We start from the raw sequence: 18,909 nt of genomic DNA, 5'->3' as shown, positions 1-18,909 counted from the left end.
ATTTTTGTACCTGTTTGACTTGGTGAATTTTTTTTGTTGCTTCAATAGCTATGCTTGTACGGACACTTCAGAATATATTGGTTTACTTAAGGAAGAAGGTAAAGCAAACCTGCCTTTGTCTCCCTAGTATGGTACTTGAAGTACGTACCCACATACTGCACACTCACTCTCAAGAGTTATTGATACTAACATTACAACTAAATTGCACTTTCTCCATTTACAGGTAGAGCAGATACAGGGTTCTGCCCTAGGGATTGACCCTGACCTAAGTTGGTTGATAAATGAGAAACTGTGAAATGACATCCTCTCAATGTCCAAAGTGGGATAAAATCCCAAAGTGGGATGGCACTGAGATGGTACTTTTTCTTGCACCATGTCAGGCTCAAGCCCCATCCCTGTCTCTCCACCCCCGCTGCAATAGCTTTTACATTTTTTACAGCATAATTAAAGATTAATTGAACCAAAGAGGCAGACTGAAAAAGGGCATGTGGCCACGCAGTTGGAGCACTCACTGGGGAGTGACAGGAAATAGTTTAATCCCATTTATGTACCTTGTTTAGTAACTGTTCTTGAAATAGTATCAGGAATCCAATTTTTTGTTTCATTTCATATTTCAAATTTTACTTTTAGTGTGTAAGTCTTACTAATAGTAATCAAATCATGTTTTTCCTGTAGTGGTGGAAACATTTTTTAGCCCTTTCATGGGAAGCAGAAGAAGTCCCGTTAGCCAGGGCATGTGCTGAGTCCCAGCCACAAGGTGTTTGTTGCACTCTGGGTAACTTCAGCACCTCTAAGTACCTCAATCATTACACAAGCATTTCATCTAATGACAGGTTAATTAATAACAGGCCTTGAAGCAAAGACCAGGACAGGCCCTTGTGAAGTGAAATCCCTTTCATGTTACCACCAGCCCTGGATTGCAGTGAAGAGACTCCAAGAGCAGTGGGAAGGCCTCACCTATGAGGTGAGAAAAGCAACTCTGGACATTCCCCTGGTGAGGGAATGCCTTGAAAGGGCACTTCAAGCAGCATCTCTGCCTCACAGGAACATCCTGCCTGCTGATCTTTAACTCTGTTTCCTGGGACTTGCTGCAGGGCTATCCCCCCAGCTGTCCTCCATGGAGCTAGTGTTAGGAGACTCAGGAAGGGAGCTGGTTATTAGCAGTGCTAAAAGAACTACCCTGGAACACAGAGGCAGGTGTGTGGATTATAGTGTAATCTGCCTGGGGAGGAATGAATGCACGATGCACAGAGACCTTTTGAGTGATGCCTATCAAATACACAGCTCATGGCATTTCATGGCATTTGGGTGTCTGCAAGATAAGGTGCCAGCTAAATGGTGTTTTCAGGCTGAGTAGATAATTCCTCACTGAATGCCTACACGAAAGACCTCTCTTTTCTCTGGATCTGGCCCAGGTTCATACTAGCTGTGGTTTGATTGTTACCTACCTCCTAAGGGTTACATTTTCTCTAAAGGACTCACACAATAATCTATTCAAAAAAGTAATCTTCCATTGCCTCAAGACAGGCAAACTCTTTTGTTATTGTAATTGTGAAACTCCTCAAAACTGAAGCACTTTTACATGGTTCAGTCTTTAAATATCCTCTTTTATTCTCATTCAAGAAAGTCTAGTTTTGATAACAGTCCAGGATTTTAGTATTTCATTTTAGCTAAGGAAAAAAAGTCCGAGGAGAAATATGGTAGTTTTTATTCCTTAATTTATGTCCTTTTTTTTCTGAAGTAGAGCAGTGAAATCTTGCTAACAACATCTAATCAAAGTAAAATAATCTTTTCTGTAATTTTAGTTTTAGCAATTCTTGAAGTAAAAATACACCTCTGTATGAATTTGCTCAACCACTACTTTTAAGCCTCAGTAAGAACTGCTCAAGTTGTACAATAGTCAGCATTTTTGCTATATTTTTATGCATGCAATTTGTCATCAGTTTGTGCCTCTTTAAAGCTTAGCACTGATTTCTTAAAAAGTCTCTTTCAGTTGCAGTGCTCCTTTGTTCCTTTCAAATATTATTTTTCCTTCCTGAGGCTCCTTGGTGGAAGACAGAAGAAAATATAGAGGCAGGAGTATTATAAACTGAAGCAGATGGCATTTTGGTTTTGGAGAATATAATGAAACTTGCACACAATGTAAATTGTCCCATAACCGAGTGCATTTCTTGCACTGTGTTGAAAATCAACCAGACATTTCCAAGAGGAAGGATTTTCACATAATTTAAGAAGGTGTCAGTAAATAACATGGAAATAAACAGAATCATTCCAAAGTGGGAGAACTTGGAAGAGGTCAATAAATTAGGTAATGCAAGGAGTTTGGCTGGCTGATGCTTTCTCATGTTTAAAATGTTTAAAATTCTCATGTAACTCAGAGACTGTTAGTAATTCCTGTTACTGAAAACATCAAGATAAAGAGAAGCATTGAATAGACTCATCCCCAATCAATTCCTTTGGGAACTGTCAATAGCATGATTAAATCAGATTTGACCAATACATCATGGTCATTTGGGGATTGAAGGTGAAATAAGCTTTGTCATGGCAAAAATTTAAATACCTTTTCAGATCAAAAGGTAGTTTGAGTGGTTTTTTTTAATGATCTCTAGCATAGTGTCAAGACTGTTCTATTTCACCAGAGAAAACTGGTTATAGTTCACTTTGGAGAAGAAATAAATGTGCTAGTGTGACAGTAACTCTTTACTTACCATAATAGACTGTATTTTTAGGGATGAACAGAATGGTAATATATCTTAGAATTCCTGGAACAGGCATCAGAGAATATTCATATAACTACAGAGGCAAAATTAGTGTCTTCAGTGTAAAACAATAAGCAAACAACATCTCCTTGCGTGTCGGGTTTTTTTGTTTGTTTTGGTTTGGGGTTTTTTTAATGTTCTTACTAGTCTTTGAATTGTCTTTTGCAATCCTTCCCATTGTTTTTTGTCAACACATTCTTGGATTACTACTCTTTACCATGAAGTATATTTAAAACCTATTAATTTTTTATTCATTGTTTAAGATTCTGTTCCTAAATTTTATGCAAAATATACCATCAACTTTATATAAAATACAGAAACAGCTGCCAGTCAGAAGAATTGCATGTGCAAGGGGGCAAAGTGTTTATATCTGATTATGCTGCCCTTCATCAATGTTAAGTAGAACACTTATTACAGCCCAGTGGAGCACAGTCTGTATATACAGATGGCTGTTTATTAACCACAATAACATAAACCCTCCTATTTGATTTTGCTTAAACTACAAGTGGTCATATTTATGTTTCTAAAGATATCCAGGGGTGATTTTTCTTTTCCTCAATACAGAAAATAATACTGGGTAGTAATGATCTAATTCAGAAAGAGGAAATCTCATCTATATGAGAAAGTAAAGTAGTTTTTGGAAGATATGTACATGAGCTGGAAGCTATACGGGCAGAAAGAAGGGAGTTATCACAGGTGCTTCCATAAATTGAGATATGTAATTTTTTTTTGAAAGATAATATACTTTATCAAAGAAATGCTATTGAACTAGAACATCAAGGTTAAACTATGATGCTAACAGAAGAGAGTCAGACTCCATCTTGTTGTCCATACAGTGTCTGTAGGAGACTTTGCTTCCTTAATCTCAAAGAACAGACTTTGACTGTAGCCAAAAAGGGTATTTGTAGGTTCTTTCTGCAACAATTCCTCCAGTTTATTTTCTACCAACCTGGAAACTGTGCAATCGCATTGTCCATGCCCTTGTTTTACTGCATAATTCAGCTGTATGAACTTCATGCCTTTCAAAGAAAATCTGTCATTGCTTTTTGTTCTCCCTGCCCCATCCTCATTCCCAGTATTGGAGGAAATCTTTGCACAGTGGAGTTTGTCTTCTGCAGGACTCCTTGCAGAACTCACAGCCTGGCAGACAACAGGAACTGTGAACAGTGTAGGAAATGAAGGCAGCAGAAACAAGCAGTATTTTTTTTTCCAGCCCACAGCACAGAAAGAAGCTCTGGTTAGCTCATGACACTTGCAACTTGTCAGAAGGGGGAAATGGGTTTCAGAACCTTAGTAGGACAGGAGCTTGCCTCCAGCTATGGAGAGAGCAGCTGAGGGAGTGTACAGGAGCCTTATCTTCAGTTAGCTATCCCCAGCTGTGTGTTGCAGCAATTTTTGTTGTGTAGTATTAGCTGTAGCAGCGATCAGCATGCTGTTGAGGAGACAAGGGGAATGTTTCTTGGAAGAAATGATCTAGAACTCCAGCTTCTTCTATAAAACTTCTATAAAAGTTGCTTAGGGAAAAAAAAACCAACTATATGATGTGATGCAACTTTTAAAATTAAGCCATCCACCTCTACTGTGCACTTGGCTTATGTACCTAGCACACCTCCTTTCTTGTTCACCTGTTGTGTTGAACCCCCCCCATCATATTTCCCAAAGCTCTCAACTTCCTGCATCTCTTAGAAGACTCCAAGCAAAACAAAATTGCACCAGTCAACCTGATGAGCAGTCCTAAAAATGAAAGAATCTGTGCCCAAAGGCAATATTTAGCCTTCTAAACTAATGAATACAGAAGGCCTTAGATGTCTAACTGAATAGTTCTGATTACATACAATTAAAAAGTGCTAAACAGTGGTATACACCTAGCACAGTTCCTTTCTCAGATGTCTATTATTTGCTATTATCACAGAGACAGATATATCAAGGTGGGATTTAGCAAATCCCATCCAAATACTTTTTACATTTTGTACTATGAAGTTATGAAGATAAACTTATTTTCTGCTAGTTATTTCCGGATGTAAATCAGACAGTAAGTACAGAGAATAATTAAGGAAAGCTGCAAATGGCCACATAAAAAGCTTTATTCTTTGCACTCCCAGTGTGAGATTTGATGCCAATACACTGTTTTTACAATTACAAAATATTTCAGAGTAATGTAGATAAATTGACTAAAAGCTGAAGCTGAATACTGCAACAGACAAAGAATGAATACAAGTATACAGGTCTCCACATTCACTTATTCCTGAAGAATTAAAAATGCTACATTACTTTTTTAAAATGTAATATGACCATAGGACAATACATAATTTTAAAATGTGAAAGAATTTAATGGGCTATATGCTACTAAAGAAAATTAGTTTCTGAACTTGTGATCAAATGCTTGTATGTAGAGTAATTATGCCTCTTTTTTCCTGCAATATTTCTTCTGAAATATTTTCCTCACAAATGGTTTAGAAAAATTTATTGGACAGTATTGCCAGTCCTCCCTAGGAAGGAGGACAGAAGTGAGGGACAGTCTTAACAAAGACTGTTTCTATGCATCAGGCAGGCTCACGTAATCAAAAATGCTGGTGTCTATTTAGGTAAAATGGTGATATTTGTTATTCCAGGCTGCAGGGAGGCTTGACTTGAGGCTCTGTGCCCGCATAAACTGGGAAATACAGATCTGTTCCCAGACTGTCTGAAATATGGAGACTGATGTTTACATTATCATGCTGAGCATTCCTTCCTGGGTAGTTTTTGTCCTTACCCACTTGGCAGCCTCCCATCTCTGGATTTGAGCTATCCTGGTCACCTATGGGGTAAGGAAGTAACTGAGACTGACTCAAAGGAATCTCTACACAGTATGCACTGTATAGCAAAAGCACACCTTTATTCCAGCTGGGGGCCATGCTGGGGTTAAACCGCTACAAGCATTTCCGACAAGTGTCAAAACTCAAGAGGTTTTTATACACTGGAGTGAACAAGTTCCAAATTTTATCTGTCACATACATCCTCTGAGAGTCAGTACAAAGTTTGATTTGTAGCTGTCTTATCTAACTATACATTCGGTTACCTGTTCCCTATACCTGTTATTATATATTTGTTACATAAAACCTTATCAATTCAAGCAATTATACAACCACCCATCCCTCGGTCCTCTTGCAAAGTTATTGATCATTACTGTTACATGTTGAAGTGTTTTTCTTTCTGTGTTATCTTACCCCCTCAGATAGGTAGGCTTACATGCCCTACATTCCCTTCCTGTGTTTATCTTTGGTCAGGTGGGCTTCTTTCAAGTGGTTATATTCTCTTCCTGTTTTATTTTACCGATTCAGTGGGGTTGGCCTCCTTTTACAAGTGATTATATTTTGCAAAGTCACACTTCTGCTAAGTTTCAAAGGTTATGCTAACCTTATGCTAGGTACATAAGATTATGCTAACATAACGAAGTCAAGCTTTATTTTATTGTCTCTGTTTCAATACCATTGTATAATGTTAGATGGCCACCTGCTTTCCAAAACTCCACTTTGTGATGAGTTATTTTGTCCTTATATCAAGTGTTTCAGCAGCATAGCTCAAGTGACATTTTTTAGGACTTCTGATGTGAAGTTACATACTCTGTACTTCAGTAGAAGGTTTATGTTTTAGACAATGATGTGTATGTTCTCGCCTGTCCAAGGGGTAAGTAGACTAATTGACTGCAATCAGTGTATGCAAGATAACATTTGGACTTGGGAAACTTCTCATAATTGCTACAACCCATCAGTGTGGTTTGCTGTGGTCCTCTCCCCTCCATTGAATCAGCATGTTGCTTAGTATTTACTTCTGCAACAAGCCACTTCAAGAGCTGACTTATTGAGAATTGCTTTTTATGTATGCCTGCTTTTTGGTTTCATTCCCTGCACCAGCTCACTGTGGGTTTGCACAAGCTCAAAGGGTACTCTAGCAAAGGGGCTTAAAACACACAGGCAAAGATGGAAGATAAGTGGACTGTGGAAGCTTAAACTGAATCCATGAAATTTCATCATTATAGGGGAGGAAGAGGGGAGGAGAACAAAGGAACATGACGGTGTTGCAGTGGCTGTTATTTACAATCACACATAAATTCATATTCAAAGTTTAGTCTGGGTTGTTTTTTTTTCTTTTATCTCTTTACCCTCTCTTTATCTCTTTGATGCCCTTGATGTTCTGGTTCAAGAAACATGGCCTAGAGAACACTAATGACTACGTCAATCAAAAAGTTCCTGAAAGTTAAGGATTTCCAAACTCCAGAGGTGCTCCAACTATGCCTTGTTTCCCTGGACATTCTTCTTACTTATTCCTTCCTAGGAGAGTATCAGAGTGGTATATGAACAATTGCTTTTTTTAACACAATTGCCTTGAAAGGGAGATTTTGAATTTTTTATTCCGGTTAAATGTGTGAATAGATTATCTTTTTCCCCAGCACAACATAATCTTCTCCCTCATTGAGTTATGTAGTTTGTACATTCAGTCCAGATATGGGAATATTGAACTGACTTCCTTCCTCTTCAGGAGATGGATTTTAGGCTTCTCAAAAGAGTGCCATAAATACCCAGCTTATCAGACAAGTGCTCTTGCTCTGCGCTTGTAAAGCTGATTCTTTGCCTAAACCAAAACATTGAGCAAGGGCCTGGGATCCTCTTGAGTAATTTCAAACAGTGGAGCTGAAGGTTCATTACTTCCAATCAGGGCAGGAACAAAACCAAACCAGGCTTCTGCCAAGTATTCTAGCAAGGAGCTGGGAGAGTTTTCTGGAGTGGGAGCCTCTGTTGAAGCTTCTATAAAATACTTCAGTAAATGTCAAGAGGCCGTGATATAAGACATCAACATAAGGTCTTCTCAGCCCTTGTAAGCTACAGAATAAAAGGATGTTTCTTAGTGCAGTTTTATGACTTCTTGTTTTTCCTCAAATGAGTGTCCCAAAGTGAAACTTTTTGTTTCAGGCTTAAAGATCAATTTTGTATTAAATTGACCTGAAATTCTCTGTCTCCTATTTCAATCTGCAGAAGAGCTGACAAAAATAAGTTTAGCTTGATACAAACCAAGTATGATTTTGCTTTTTTCTTTGATTCAACAGCAGAAGTCCCAGTTGAAAGGAACTCAGAATGCTGAAGACAATTGCTCTGCCATTTTGATAAACATATATATCACTTCTTCATTATTTAAGCACCTTTCTGGGAACAACTATCAGTTTTGTATTGCTTGAAAACAGTTCACTCTAATATTTTCAGTAACTTATTTACAGTACATTTTGCGATTATGTTACATAGTACTGTGTCTTTCTAGACCATGTAAACAGAAGAAAAAATTTCTGACTCAGTGTAAATGCTTATACTTGCCACGGTCCAGTGGGTAGGAGAGTGGGACTGTGACACTGCATAAAGGAGTCCGACAAGGCAGAAGGCCGGAGTGCAATGGCCGTTTATTAAGGTAGAGCAGGGACGTATATAGGGTTTGGGTCAGGGAGGCTTGGTAACAGGGGAGGCCTATGAGATTGGCATCTCAGGGTACAACAGGGCAGGGGAACACAGGAAAGGAGGAGGAATTTTGTGAGGAGCTGAGCATTAGGAACCAATGGGGATCCACCCCGCACTGCAGCACTCTTTGGCCAGTCAGTGCAGGGTGAGCAGGAGAGTGAGGGGGTAAACAACTTTTGGTGGGAAAACAACCCTGGGCAAGCCCGGGGCCATAGAAACAAATGGGATTAATACAGCCAAGTGGGGAAAGTACATCAAACAGTGCTCAAAGCTAGATATAAACAAGCAAGTCCATAAGAATGGAGTTTCTTCAGGTGCTGTAAATGTCTCTCCACGCTTTGAAGCGTTCCCATTCAGATTTGGGCTCCTCAGCATATATTGGTACCAGAATAATTATGCCTGCATATTGACATCATCCAGTACAACAATCCTGCTGAATATTTTCTGAAACAAGCAAGTGTAAGGAGTAGGACTATAGTTTGTAAATGTTTCCATGAAGATTTTTTCCTACTACCTCCCCAGCTCTGCTCTTGTGACTGACTTTAGTGAAATGCTAAATCAGAGTGCAGTATTTTAGAAGTCTATCCATATATATTTCTCTTTTAGACTTCTCTTGTCAGTATGAAATATTGTGCCAAGAGCTACATCTGTGTAGTTTACAGAATTCAAATAATTATGTGGGAAGACAAAAAATTAATTTAATAAGAAAGAAAGAAAAAAAAGAGTTGATAGTATAGAAATGTCTGTAGCTGCATGAAAAAAATCACCAAGACAAGAAAACTAAGGCAAATCTCCTTAAGTAACATTTTATCACTGTTTTGCACACCAAACCTCATAGAGCATATCTATAAAACTGCAATAGTTTAAAGACAATGTTGAGCATTTTAATAATTGACTCAGAGGGATGGAAATGTATAAAATAAAGTTTGCTGACATATTATCAACTGATTATTTTACAGGAAATTTCTTTTCACCCTTGAAATATTTTGAAAATTTATATGTTAGCCTTATGGTTTTCAAATTTTGAATAAAAAAACAGGAAAACATCAAACATAAATGCTATATAAAAAAATAAAATAACTAAAGTTTACACCTAGAAATCATGAATAACAACCCAGTTTTGTGGCTCTTTTTCCATACTATTGCCACAGAGCAAAGTTAGTTGAATAATTTAGTCTGTTTACACAACTATATACTTTATGTTGTGAATATTAAAAGGAATTGGTCTCATACTATACAAAGTTTAGTAAAAACACACTGAAAGCTTTGTAAAACAACCTTAGCAGTCACAAGACAGGTCATCTACATTTATAATATATTTAACTAGTGCTTATGGGTTTTAGATGGGACAAAATAAAGACAAAATTCAACCAAAACAAATGGCGCTCCAACAAAATTTGTAAAATGGGTTACTTCCCTGATGGTAGCCTCAATCTCATTTCAGATAAAAAAACAAAGCAGAATTGAGGAAGCTGAGGAAAGCCAAAAAGGTCACATAGACTATCTGAAAAACACACTTAATCCAGAAATTTTTTTTTTTGCATGTTGTTCCTCAATACTTTTGTGGGTTTGTATTAATATGACATCCATCTGAGCTAAGACAGAGGAACTGCCTACAAGAGGATATCTTTATTTTACTCTTAGGATATAACCTTGGTCTTATTGCATGTTTTGTGTATCAGGAAAGTAATGGAGAAGGTAGATAGTATTGTGAATGCTCACCCCATGCACTGCTATAGGCATTGCTTCATTAGTGGTCCTACCATAGAATCAAAGAATCACAGAATGGTTTGGGTTGGAAGAAACTCTAAAAATCATCTAGTTACAATTCCCCCTGCCACAGGCAGGACATGTTTCACTAAACCAGGTTGCTCAGAGCCCCATCCAACCTGACCTTGAACACTTCCAGGGACAGGGCACCCACAACTTCTGTGGGCAACCTGTTCCAGTGCCTCATTACCCTCACAGTAAAGAGTTTCTTCCTAATATCTAATGTAAACCTACTCTCAGTTTGAAGCCATTCCCCTTTGTCCTGTCACTACATGCTTTTGTAAATAGTCTCCCTCCACCTTTCTTGCAGGCTCCCTTCAGGTCCTGGAAGGACCTGAAGGCTGAACAATCCCCATGTTTTCAGCCTTTTCTCACAGGGTAGGTGCTCCATCCCTCTGACCATCTTGGTGGCTTCCTCTGGACTTGCTCCAACAAGTCCATGTCCATTGTGTGCTGGGGACCCCAGCAGTGCTCCAGGTGGGGTCTCATGAGAGTGGAACAGAATTAGTGCTTATGGGTTTTAGATGGGACAAAATAAAGACAAAATTCAACCAAAACAAATGGTGCTCCAACAAAATTTGTAAAATGGGTTACTTCCCTGATGGCAGCCTCAATCTCATTTCAGATAAAAAACAAAGCAGAATTGAGGAAGCTGAGGAAAGCCAAAAAGGTCACATAGACTATCTGAAAAACACACTTAATCCAGAAATTTTTTTTTTTGCATGTTGTTCCTCAATACTTTTGTGGTTTTGTCCAGCTTCTCATCCACCAGTACCTCCAAGTACTTCATATCCCAACTTCCATCCTCACAAAGATATTGATGAATCTTTTCAACAAGACAGCACATTATTTTGGATTCCTTTTCAAGAATATAACGTATTTATGGAGGCTTGCTTCTAGTATTTATTTTAGTATATATGTACATATAAAAATATATAAATAATATTACTGGAATAGGCAAAGCTTCACTAGATTTACAGAAAATGCCCCTTTTTTATATGCTACATACAATGTTATGGTTTTTAAAAAGTATGAATATAGCATAAGATGTTAAAATTAATAATTTAATTTTAATCCATAACTTGTCTTGTTGACATCAGTGAGACTACTCATACTGAAATCTTACATGTGATTTACAAAAGCAATGTCTTCATTAATAATTGTTAATACCCATGGACATTATTTTTTTCAATAAGAAGCAAGAATACTGACATCTTGTGCTGATTTAAAGGTAAACCAGCAGGGGAAATGAACTCAAAAGAGAGATTATAAGTCAGAATAACAATTTAATAAAATAATACAATAAGTATGATTATACAGACAAACAATTGGTTTTAACCCACAAAACCCAAATGTATAACCCAGCACCCTGGGGCATGAACAGAGTGGTGTTCGTTGGGCCCCCTGAGTCCAAAGTAAAAGGAGAGGGGAAAACCTGTTGGTGAGAGTGCTGGTGCAGTCCAGTCAAGAGTGGTGGTTGCAGTCCAGTCGAGAGTGGTGGTCTGCAGTCTTCCTCTGGATCCCACAAGTGGTTCCAAAAGTTCCAAGACTCCAAGATTATATATCCTCCAGTTCAGGCAGGAATGCTCAGTACTTCCCTCAGGGTGGGGAGTTCCACAAAAGAGTGTGAGGACAGGGAGGCACCCTCCTATCTCACAGGCCTCTTAACACTCAGTTTATAGCCTGAGGAGTCAGGCTGCTCTGGGTAGAAGGTGTAAATAGTCTATTGATAACAGTTTCTGGGAAATGGCATGGAAGGCTATAGAATACACAGTTTTGGGTTACACCCATCCAGTGATGAACTGGTCCCAGCTGTTCTAACTAGAACACATCTCCTTTAAAAAAAAGTCAATTACTTAAATATTTCCTCAAATATTAAAATTAAATATTAAAATTAAATATTAAATATTAAAAGACATCTCACTCCTTTTCTCCCAGTTTTTTCTGAAATTGTTTGTTAATTCCTTTACTTTTTTCTCCCCTTTTTCCCTTTCCCTTGCCACCTTGTACATTTGCCTGAGAGAGATCTGTTTGTTTTAAGTATTGCATACTTTCTTTTGAAATTGATAGATATGTTCTGGAGGGCTCTCAGGTTTTCTTTCATTGCCAGTTCTTCTGTTTCATCCATTTGCTATCTTGCAGACAACCAGGAGTCTCACAACTGCACATCTGAAGCTGATCATCTACTGAAAAGCTGTCTGAAGTTAGCACATGGTTCTAAAAGGAAAGACATAGTTGGTATGTGGTAACCATGATTTTCTACAAAGTGCAGAAATGTATGGAAGGGAATGGATTTCTTTCTCCAAATTGTTCACTGGTTTGGATTTATTACTCCACAGACTTTTGCCTAAGATTTTTTAATTGTTCCAGCCTGTTAGAACAACTAGCAGAGACTGAACATTTTTACTAGTTTAGATTATGGTGCTATTTATCTTAAAGAGTGACTTCTGCATTCTGGATACTGTTGGCTCACGCTGTGCTTCAGAGTTACGGTAACAGGGAAATCAGGGAATGGGTTGACTTGTGGCAATCATGAACATGGCTTGCAAACAAATTATCTGGATAACTACTAAAAGATATGAATACTGTACACATTTGGCTGTGTTTCATAGCAGCTACAGAAATAAGCAAATCCCCACACAGTGCACTCTCTTGTATGATTTTAATGTTAAATACAATGTCTTAGCTATTTTTTATAAAGGAAAAAATCCTACTCTGGCTCCTGACAGATTACACAACTGTTTTATCAGATGAGAAACAACCATCAAAGATGGTCTGTAAACAGTTAAAAAGATAAAACCCCTTTCTCAGCCATAGGGGCACTGGACAGGAGACTGTAGGAAAGTGACTAAGGAAGACATCCATATGGAATCTGAAAGTTAGGTTGTTGTATACAAGCTGGGGATGCTTTTGGTAAAGAGTTAGATGAGAGAGTTGCATATGCTTATTAATTACCGTATATGTCACTGTCTTTTATTCTTAGTTCTTTAAGATTAAAGAGTGCCTTCGTTTAAGACAACTGACTGAATATTGCATTAACTCGTGGTTCCAATCTTCTAAAGGGAACAAATGCAGGCACCCAAATCAGTTGCAACAGCACAAAACTCTGCATATGCTAATCTTCCCTCTTTTTCAGGCTCTCATTTAGAGTTTGGTCAGAGATCAAAACAGTACCCCACAGACTGCAGTATAGATGTGACATGGTCTAATGATGGGATTAGTCCTCAGTTTCTAAGTTATTTTTGCAAGATGCTGAATCTTCCCACCCTGTCAATTTCAGCTAAACTGTGAGTACTTGACAATTCCTTTTAATTTGGGGTTACAAATTCTTAGTTAAGATCAAGCACAAGTTTGCTGCAATGAGGTTATTACAGCAGGAAAGCATTGGTACCTGGTAACAGATGGTGACATGGTGAATCATATTTACTAATGCAGAAAATTGACTAAGTGAATTATTTTTAGCAAGGGAAGTATTTTATAGTTTGAGTACTTTCTGTCATGATTATCTGTTATTAAGAAATTCCAGTCTAGATGTAGGGAACAGAGTAGGGTTTTTTAGAGGCTTTTAAACCATGTATTTGCTCAGAAATTGAGAAATTTGCCATGTAATAAGTTCAGCTGCGGTTAATGACACCTCTAAACGTTATCTTCTAGGGCCAAGTGTGAACTGGGAGTAATGCTTCTTACATGCCATTGCAGGGCAAGAAATGCAGCTATGCCGAGAGCATAGCAAAGCCATCCAGGTTCCCTGTGCAGTGAATGAGAGCAGTAAAGCTCTTGGGAAGGTTATTTAAAATAGTTGTAAAGGGAGCACAGCCCATGGCCAAGTAAGGAATGGAGCTGAAATTCTGCCTCTCAGCTAGGTTTACCTGCTTATCTGCACCCCTGGAGACAGGTGTCTCAGCCTGACTGGGAAGGCATTGTTATGCTCAGGAAGGAGGGTGGATCTTCAGCACTAATCACTGCTTGGCCTTAGGGTGTGACTGATAACAGGCATTTTTGGAGGCAGTAAGCTCAATTTACTGCCTGCCAAAGTCTATTATGCACTCACAGCTGTCTACTCTCTTATAGGGATCCAAATCATGGGTCATCTACCGCCACCACCTGCGACTCCTAGAACGCTTCCATCAACACTGTCTCCATACAATCCTAAACATCCACTGGTCAGATTATGTGACCAATACATCTGTTCTAGAACAAGCAGCAGTCACAAGTATTGAGGCCATGTTGATGAGAACACAGCTGCAATGGGCAGGGCATGTCTCAAGGATGAAGGACCACCGCCTCCCTAAGATCTTGCTCTATGGTGAACTTGCCACCGGCTGCCGCAAGAGAGGAGCACCAAAGAGAAGATACAAGGACTCCCTGAAACAGCATCTCAGCCTTGGCCATATTGATCAACATAACTGGTCTACTCTGGCCTCAAATCAGGAGGCCTGGAGACACACCATCTATAACGCTGCTGATGCTTTTGAGAACGCACACAGGATCACCCTTGAGGAGAAAAGACAATGCAGAAAGAATCGTGCCTTGCAGAATACACCATCTAAGGAGTCTTTCTACTGTTCCTTTTGCAACCGGACATGTCTATCTCGTATTGGCCTTTTTAGCCACCAGCACGCTTGTAACAAATGTGGGTAGAGCCCTTCCCAAATCTTCGTTTGCAAAGCCCAGCCATGATGATGTCAAGTTCTAGAGCAGTATGCTGGCTACCGGACTGCAGAGTAATCGAGAGTGAGGCCCCATTACTTGCCTTGCTGAGCACTGCCACTGTGCAGCCAGAAATGCCCTTGATTTGTGGAAATAGCAAGGATGCAGGAAAGCGGCAACTCAATTCAGGAGCTGGCAGGAACTATACAGTTCCCCTTCTGGACTTCTTTGTGACTGACATCAGAAAGTTGTGGATACAATGTTTAGAAATATTCCTGCTTGCCTCTCTTAAAACTCCAGTTTCTGTAGAGAAAGTTCCATTTTAGCCCTACTAACCTGAGCTGCTTATGAAGTGAGACACCAAGAGTGAGGTGTAAGAGGGGAACTGGATGGGATACACAGAAGAGTTGAAAAGAGGGAATAATGAGATGCGCTAGGAAAAAAAAGTCTCAGTGGTGTAAGACTTAGTGAGGAAAAGAAAAAGGAGAAATAAGACAAACAAGCAGAGGCTGAAAGCTGAGATGATATTAGTGAAGGAGGAAAAACAAGTTAAAACCATCATTACAAAGCGTAATGCTAAGAGTTACAATGCACTGTGGTGTCATTTGTGACTGATTGCATGCTCTACTGAACATTGCTAGGAGCATTTATCATTCCAGCAACCATAGTCGGAGTTACTGTGGGCCTCAGTGACATCTGGAAGGATGAGCACTCAGTCTTTAATGGAAAGTTAGAGATCACTTGTCACAGCAATCCACACATCAGTTGTGTAGCACCTGTACATGCTTATGTTTTGTTTGAAGCGAGTATTGCTGCTGTTTAATATATATAATTTTTTAATTTAAAAAATGCAGTTGCTTTTGAAATTTCAACACTGAATTGGAAAAAATAAGGCTTGGTCCTTTATCACTTCAATGCTTCTTTCCCCCCCTCCATTGTTATTCAAGGAAAGAAATTATGTAATGTGAAGCCCCTAGGCTAGATGAGACAACTTAAAATAATTCAGTAATTTTTCAAAACTTCAGGAGGATTGGAGAGGTGATAGTTGAACCTATTGTTTCATTTGTAATCTAAGACATTACTTCTGTTTTAATTACATGAAAATATTTAAAGTTTTTATGAAGAATTAAACAGTATTTTAAGTCATGTTATTAACTCCATTTTAACTGTCATTCTTTTTTAAAAAAACAAAGGATTTTTATCAATGGAACAGTGCTGACTCACTCCAAAAATCAGTAAGGTTGTTTTACTCATAGTGAAATTCAGTCTGAAATCATGACAGGTTCACTATTAGTGTGTTTTAAGCCAAGTCAGAATCACAGACTTACAGTGATAACCCAAAGAAGTCAATGTATCACTAAGGATTGGGGATACAAAGAGTGGCAATGACTACTTGGATGGACAACTGTAATAGCATAGACCACAGCTGACTTGGTATCTGTCTAAAAACTCAGTCTTAAAGAAAATTAACCATAAACACAGAGTATTTACTTGACTATTGCATCAGAATATTAGAATGCAACTGCTAATAATAAATATCTAGTGAAAATTATATGAAAGATGTTTTTATGCCTTGTGTCACTTCTGTGTTAGTGGGAACATCTCTCACACCTTAGTGCCTGTGTTTTCAGACTAATCACAGAGTCACAGAATGGGGCAGGTTGGAAGGGACCATGGTGGGTCAGCTGGTCCATCCTCTGACAGCCTCCCTTCATATATTGATAGACATTGATGAGGTCCCCTCTCAGTCATCTTTCTTGATGCTGAACAGGCCCAGCTCTCTCAGCCTTTTCTTGTAAGAGAGATGCTCTAGTCCCTTAGTCATCTTTGTTGCCCTCTGCTGGACCCACTTCAGGAGTTCCATGTCTCTCTTAAACTGGTAAGCCCAGAACTAGACACAGCACTCCAGATGTGGCCTCACTAGGGCTGAATGGAGAGGTAGGATCACCACCCTTGACCTGTTGGCACCCCAGGATACCACTGGCCTTCTTGGCCATAAGGACACACAGCTGGCTCATGGACAACTTACTTTAGAAATTACTGTGTCATTTTAAAGAAGCCTACTGGGAGGCTAGCATTGTGTTTTATGCCTTAAGAGTGGAATTCTATTGATCTGCCTCCCAGAGCTCACTGTCTACAGACATCAGTGAGTTACATTGTACTGATGGCTGGCATAGTCCTGGACCTTGGACAAAAAGTAGAAGTTTACTTTGTTTTGTACTAGAGTGTCATCTGGGGCATATAAAAGTGGAGACATAATTTTGTTACTGATTTGTAGTGCTGGTGGCCATTTTGTGGTTTAGAGTGTTTTGGATTATTTTCCTAACCTCTGCCCTTTTTAATGCTCTCCTGCATTAGATATTTTGGACAGATGCCATATAGCATTGCCCTAAGTTCTGTCAGTCATCACATGGCTAGGCTTCGTGAATTAAGATTTGGGAAAGGCTCTATCCACATTTGTTACAAGCACGCTGGTAGCTAATGAGGCCAATATGAGATAGACATGTCCAATTGCAAAAGGCACAGCAGAAGGACTCCTTAGGTGGTATATTCTGCAAGACACGGTTCTTTCTGCGTTGTCTTTTCTCCTCGAGAGTGATCCTGTGTGTGTTCTCAAAGAAAGCAGCAACATTATAGATGGTGTGTCTCCAGACCTCCCGATTTGAGGCCAGAGTAGACCAGTTATGTTGATCAATATGGCCAAGGCTGAGATGTTGTTTCAGGGAGTCCTTGGATCTTCTCTTCGGGGCTCCTCTCTTGCGGCAGCCAGTGGCAAGTTCACCATGAAGCAGTATCTTAGGGAGGCGGGGGTCCTTCATCCTGGAGACGTGCCCTGCTCAACACAGCTGTGTTCTCAGCAACATGGCCTCAATACCTGTGACTGCTGCTTGTTCTAGAACAGATGTATTGGTCACATAATCTGACCAGTGGATGTTTAGGATTGTATGGAGACAGTGTTGATGGAAGCGTTCTAGGAGTCGCAGGTGGTGGCAGTAGATGACCCATGATTTGGAACCATATAAAAGCGTAGACAGCACAGTGGCTCTGTAAACACTGATCTTTGTACTTTTCTTCAGGTGTTTATTTCGCCAAACTTTTTTATAAAGCTTTCCAAAAGCACTATATGCCTTTGCTAACCTGTTGTCTATCTGTCCATCAATCTTACCATCCAAGGAGATGAGGTTGCCTAGGTAATTAAACTGCTGGACTGATTTGAGCTCTGATTGGCCAATGGTGATATGGGGATGATGGAAGACTTCCTGAGGTGCAGGTTGATGGAGAACCTCTGTCTTCTTTAAGCTGACTTCCAGCCCAAAGAGCTCAGCAGCGTCTGCAAAGCAGGATGTTAAACGCTGCAAAGCTGCTTCTGTGTGGGCGACAAGGGCAGCGTCATCAGCATAAAGCAGCTCCCGGATAAGATGGTTTAAGGTCTTGGTGTGGGCCTTTGGTCGCCTTAGGTTGAATAGAATTCCATCAGTACGGTATCGAATGTAGATACCGTCCTGATCATCGAGGTCTGCTGTGGCCCTTTGGAACATCATGCTGAAAAAGACTGTGAATAGGGTAGGAGCGAGAAGACAACCTTGTTTCACACCATTCTTTATTAGAAAGGGTTCAGAAAGTGCATTGCCGTATCTGACTTGGCCGTGCTGATCCTCATGGAGTGAGATGATCATTTTAAGGAACTTGGGGGGACAACCTAAACGTTCCAAAATCTGCCATAGACCTTTTCTGCTCACAGTATCGAAAGCCTTGGTGAGGTCGACAAAGGTTACATAGAGACCTTTGTTCTGTTCCCTACACTTCTCTTGCAGTTGTCTGAGAACAAATACCATGTCTGTGGTACTCCTGTTGGCTCTGAAACCACATTGACTTTCAGGTAGAATTCCTTCTGCTATAGCGGGTATTAGTCTGTTCAAGGGTATTCTTGCCAGGATTTTGCCAGCAATGGAGAGCAGAGTAATACCACGGTAATTTGAGCAATCTGATTTAACTCCTTTCTTCTTATACAAAGTGATGATGACTGCATCACGAAGGTCTGATGGCGGTTCACCTAGTTCCCAACAGCGCACCACAAACTCATGAAATTTAGCATGGAGTGCAAGGCCCCCATATTTCCAGACTTCAGGTGGAATTCCATCAACTCAAGCTGCCTTGCCGATTTTTCACCTGCTGTATGGCCTTGAGGGTTTCTCCTAAAGTGGGAGCAGTATCCAATTCATACTTTACCGGTTGTTGTGTGATGG

This window comes from Manacus candei, unplaced genomic scaffold, assembly GCF_025592945.1.
Source record: "Manacus candei isolate 608988 ecotype Guabito, Panama unplaced genomic scaffold, ASM2559294v1 h1tg000061l, whole genome shotgun sequence".
NCBI lineage: Eukaryota > Metazoa > Chordata > Aves > Passeriformes > Pipridae > Manacus > Manacus candei.
Note: the sequence above shows the minus strand (reverse complement) of the source record.